The sequence below is a fragment of the Chenopodium quinoa genome, unplaced genomic scaffold, assembly GCF_001683475.1.
Source record: "Chenopodium quinoa cultivar QQ74 unplaced genomic scaffold, ASM168347v1, whole genome shotgun sequence".
Lineage (NCBI taxonomy): Eukaryota > Viridiplantae > Streptophyta > Magnoliopsida > Caryophyllales > Amaranthaceae > Chenopodium > Chenopodium quinoa.
Window position 1 is genome coordinate 96156 of NW_018743074.1, and position 5967 is coordinate 102122.

General features: G+C 33.2%; 1 long non-coding RNA gene across 1 annotated transcript; it reads right to left on the reverse strand.

Annotated features, from left to right (window-relative positions):
- Nucleotides 1–2873: 2873 nt before the first annotated feature.
- LOC110731519 lies at nt 2874–4887 on the reverse strand. Its single transcript, XR_002513314.1, has 2 exons — nt 4084–4887; nt 2874–3749 (listed from the first exon to the last, which is right to left on the reverse strand). It is a non-coding gene; the product is annotated as an uncharacterized LOC110731519 (long non-coding RNA).
- Between the last annotated feature and the right edge of the window lie 1080 nt (nt 4888–5967).

Sequence of the window (5967 nt, forward strand, 5' to 3'; positions counted from 1 at the left end):
GGTGGGCAACTAGGGTAGGTTAGTCATTTACTTATTTAAGGTTAGTAACTTAGCCATCCTAGCATGGGTTAGCCGATTTAATGAAAAATAGCACACGTTATGTACATATTCAAAATTAGGGGTCACATGGCCAAAAAAGAGTTGGAATTTGTAAAAATACAGGGGAAAAAAAGAGTTTCCACCCAGTGGAATTTATTACTTAAGTAATTAGTATGCAGGTTTGAGTTCCTCCAAAAAAAAAAAAAAAAAAAGAAGTATGCAGGTTTGACTTTTTGAGTAAAGAGAGAATATGTGGGGCAGTTAAATTTAATGAAATAGTTATTTTGATAAGTTAGTTTTATGAGGGATATAAAAAAAATAGATTTATAAGGACATAAAAATTAGTTATTTATATCCAAATGAAGTGGAGGCTCGTTGAGAAATTCTCCTTCAATGGATCTTGGTACAATATTAGATGATCCAGCTTGATTATTGAGTGGTGCATTGACCAGAGACTCGCTATAAAATTCTTCTTCAAAGGATCCTGGTACATTTATGTCGTCTTGAATCACAACAGGTGAAGGCTCGCTGAAAAATACTCCTTCAAAGGATTCCAGATTTTCCCATTCAATAAAATCTGACAAATTGTTGAAAAAACCAGTCGAATCCATTTCTACATTTGGGTTTGTAATCATTTCTTCATTTGGGTTAGGACCAATTTCTTCATTTGGGTTCGGACCCATTACTTCATTTGGGTTTGCTTAAAAAAGTCTCTCGAGATCTTGTAGGGCAAAATCTTCTTCACCACTTTTAGAATTTATCCTAGATAAGCATGGAACAAAGACAGTCCTGAATTGTAGCTTGCTGAGAAAAAAAAAAAATTCTTTATTCATAATGTATAATAACAAATTATATAATTATTTATATATTAACAAATTACGTGAAACTATAATATATTAACAAATTACGTGAAACTATAATATAATGTACTACCTCCGTAAACGGTTATGTGCAAGTGTGCAACAAACGTACCGTTCACGGAGGCCTAGGCAAAACTTTTAAGACATGATTATTAAAAACTAAGGGCACTTTGTTAAGTATTAATCCTACTTTTTTCTTAAAAAAAAAAAAAAAAAAAACAATTAACAATTAACAAAATCATATCACCACCGAAACCCAAAACCAGAAACACCACCAAAACCACCGACAACCACCATAACCACCAAACCCATCAACACCCAGAACCCAAAACACCACCAAAATCACCGAAACCCAACCACTCTTCACCACCGAAACCCAACAAACCACCCACAAACCAAACAAACCACCCACAAACCCAGCAAACCCAAAACCCAGAATCAACAAAACCACCGACACCCACAACTAACCACCACCAAAAGCAGGGGCGGAGCCATGTAGGAACAAGGGGGGACGGTTGTCCCCCCATTTTTCCAAAAAAAAATTTAATTTATGTTAGCTTAAATAAATGCTGTAAATAAGAATAAATACCTTACATGTATACCTTACATAACAAAGACAACATTTGGTCTGGTGGTTGATGGGCTTGAGTAAAGCTTGTATTTCTCTTTGATCCTAGGTTCGATTCTTTACCCGATCATTTTTTTTGTTTCTTTTTGCTATTTTTGGACTTTATTTTTATTTCATTTTATAGTTTATACAAAGTGCTCCTATTTAACTTCTTTTTCTTGTTTTTGGATTTTGCCATTTTTTTTTTACTGGTTTTTAAATTTCATTATATAGTATGTAATTTATATATACAAAGTATTATAAGTCTTCAAACCTCTAATTACTCTCATTTAACTGTTTAATCAAGTATCGCCTTGTTGATAGTGATTACTAATGTGTTATTAAACTATTTGTAATGAACACATGTCTCCGTATTTTTTTATCTCTCTAATTATGTGTGCCTAAATTCTATTTTTTTATAGCTTGTTTGGAACTAAGTTTCCAATTTTATTTTTAGTCAAAGAAAGTTTATTTATTTATTATTATTTTTTTTTTAAAATGTAACCCAAATCCCTTTACATCTACTATCAATTTGTGTAAATGCTTATCATTTGATAAATCATATTTATCGATTATTAAGGATTACATACCTTAAAATTGGGGTTTACCAGCATAAAAAAAAAAAAATTTGGTTAATAAATTTCTTAATATGCAATTAATTTTTTAACAACTCCTCTTTCACCATATAAGAATAATTGTCATATCTCATAAGCGATTTCAAATATATATTAAACAATTTATGTGATCAATTTCTTTTTTCTTATAATTATTGTCGATTATTAAACATCTAAAAATTGTCCCCCCAGATTACAAATCCTGGCTCCGCCACTGACCAAAAGCCACGAACCCACAACCACCACCACCCCCAAAACCACTAAAACGCACAACCACCAAAAACAGAACCCACTAACTACCACCAAAACCCACGAATTTAAATAATCCCAACCACCAACACAGCAGACCACCCATGAAACCTTGAAAAAAACCACCAACACCGAAAACAACCACCACTCCCACGAATTGAATTAATCCCAACCACCAACACCACGAATTGAAATAATCCCAATTAAGCCACTACCACGAAACCCACAAAACCTAGACCCCGACACCCACGAAACCCACAAAACCTAGACCACCATCCACGAAACTTGTGTCGCCAAGAACCACCACACCTGTGAAACCCACGGGTGACCACCTCCAAATCTGGACAGAAGATGAAGGAGGAGTGAGATTTTGATGCTTAAGGAGGAGAGAGAAATTTTGATGATGAACCACCAGGAGGAGAGTAAGACTTTGATGATGAAGGAGGAGTGAGAAATTTGATGAACAACATGAATGGAGATTTGGTTTTGTTTTTACAGATTTGGTTTTTTTTTTTTTTTTTTTTTTTTTTTGAAGATTAGATGAGTTAAGTTAGGTTTATAATAGAGTATGGTTAGTGAAATGATTAAGGGAGTAAGTTGTTTAAGTAAGGGCAGTTTGGTAATTTTTTATAGAAAAACTTACTAAAAGAGGAAAAAAAAACATTTGTTACACATAATAGAAAGCGCCTACTTTTGGTAAATGTTGCAGATAATCGTTTACGGAGGTAGTATATAAATAATTATATAATTATTTTATGTTGGTTCCCACTAATAAAAAAATGTAAGCTTAGATTCGCCATTGGAACAAGCATCCATTAAGACATGTACCCGATTTCTCTTTAAAATTATAATTATGATGATCACCGTCATCAAAAATCCTTCACTTGGCGTGAAATTGAGCACTGATCCTTAACATATGTTATGGACCAGCTTTTGGGCTCTGTACGTAAGTATTACTTCATTCGGGTTCAGACCCATTACTTTATTTGGATTCGGGTTGAGATCCATTTCAAATCCTCCGTATACAATTCGCAGTTGATAGGTAATCTTAGCCCTATTAAATGCTGTCTCCCACTCAAATCTAAAGAGGGTACTCTTAATGATATTGTTAGCTTCAACGAATTTGGACCATTGTCCTAATATTTTACCAATACCTCTTTTACTCTTCTTGCAAGAAAAGCGCCAAATTTTACCGGTTTCATCTTCGGCCAAGAAATCAATTTTCTTACCACCCAATATTTTTTGTCGATAATTCGGAAGCAAAATAGTTTTAAATTTATCAAAATCTTCTTGAAGGATGATGAACCGTCTTGATTTTTTACTGACATCAGACGCAAGAAGAAGTTTCTCAAAAATAAATTGAAATTGCGAAATCGCCATCTGCCGATCAGAAAAGGAAAAAAAAAAAATCAATGGGAAGGAAAACAAAATTTATGACTTAGAATTTAGAATGAAATAATAAAAAATATTATAAAACCCTAATAATCGATATTAAGATAAGATTACTAAACCCTAAATAAGATATTCAAACAATAATGATATTTAAAATTCAAAAAACCATTCAACTAAGTAAATAGAAACCATTCAACTAAGTATATCAAAAATCCAATTTTACTGATTTTGATTATAAAAAATAACAAAGATGAGAATCAAAATTTTAACATAGTACTAAAACCTTTTTAAATTTAAACATAAATAAATATTAAAGATTTACCTGAAAGTGCAGTAATTGTTGATAGGAAAAGTTTCAGATCAAAGTTTGAAACTAGCGAGAGCGAAGAGTTTTCTGAGGAGGAGCACTAAAGTTGTTGATTGGGAAATATTTAAAGTTGATTTAGTAGATAAGAATTACCAGGAATAGCAAGTGGTTAGCTAAGAAAGAAACAAGTTACAAACTTGTTAATTCGGAAAATAAAAATCTCGCACTCAATATTCAAAAGCAAGGCAAAGGTGTGAATCTACAAAACTTATTGTCTAGAACACTCATCATCCAGAAGCAAGGCAAAGATTGTATTCAAGGTCTAACGAGGTTTAAGCTACCAATATAGAATATAAAGCTGCATAGAGGAAGCAGCTTCAAGTGCTATCTTTAGGATCCTCTCCAAACTTCTTCACCACCAAAACCGCCTCAAGAAAGGGGGAGGGGGAGAAAAAGCCAGTTTGCAGTAGCGTTCGATAGAACAAAGCAAAAGACACAAAAGGAAAACAACATTAAATGTTTTGCACACAGCACATAAATGGTTACTTCAGTTAGGCTACATTTTTTACATCTGAGCTAAAGATGAAGAGAAATTATCATACTTTCTTGGATCTTGCGGGCAGCTTCACAATTTTGAAATTCGCAAGAAAAGGCATCAATGTCTTGTTATGACCATACAGAGTACTGATCAGCACACTAAAAAAAGGATCTAACTACCTAAATAGGAAAAAAAATGGAAAGTTGCATCTAATGTGTAGCACCCCGTTTTGGCAAAAGTTAGTGTTAAATTTGCCAAAAAAGGAAACAGGTCAGGTAAAAAGAAACTTTCCAAAAAGAAATACAGGTCAAGTAATAAAGAACAGAGGAAGTATTTATCTATATATGCATATTTTTAAACGCCTATTGACATTGGTTGTTGATCATCTCAAATCTATTCATGGACCGTCTTAACACTAAGTCTCTAACTTCTATGTAATATTTTCTCTGTTTCCTTAAAATCTAATAAATCACTGCTCATACCAATAAGTCCCTAGTAGTCCAGGAAAAATGCTCTAACAATAGCCTTCCTCCATGAGACTTTGACGGGTGCTTCATTAGCCTGCTCTTTCCTTTGATTCAGCTCCATTTCCCTTTGGATCTTCGCCTCGATTTCTTTTGTCATATCACTTCTGAGTTTTTGGACCTCTGCTTCAACTTCCCTAACACAAAATAATGAGTTTTAATCAGACATTATTGAAAGACTGTAAAGTAATCGTCGAGGTTATTGATAAAAAAATGTATCCTGAGTCCTGACCTCCGTATTTGTGCATTCATCTCCTCCCTGTATAAACATAATTATTACTAGTATCAATCAGTATTGCCACAAAAAATTCATAATTAATTCTTAACTTATTTCAATTGCAAGGCCGCTTTATGTTAGCTTATCAACTCTTATACGAACTTGTGCCTCGTGATTAAATAAAATTAAAAATTTACGCGAAAAGAATGCAGTCCTAAAAGAAGCTAAGCAATAACTATTTGCCCCATTTAGGACTTCAAATTCAGGAGGTAAAACGATTGTTTAAACCTTTTTGAGTTTCTTCTTGCTGCTATTTCGTTGTTCACCCTGTGTAATTGCATACAAAATTCTAATCAGTAATTAAAAGCTCATCATTCATGTAATACTGTCAATTTTTCGTAAATAATAGTCACGTGTACTAGATACGAAGTATGAGAAACCTTTAATAACTAAGCAAATCGTGTGGTCTACAATCTACTTAGTTATAAAGGGTCGGGGTAACAGTGTAACATGACTATTATTTTCGAATAGAGGAAGTATAAACGAGAAAAAAAATAAGGTGTATTACATACCCCTCAAAAGGGTCATAGACTGCAACGCTAGATAAACCAAGTATACTC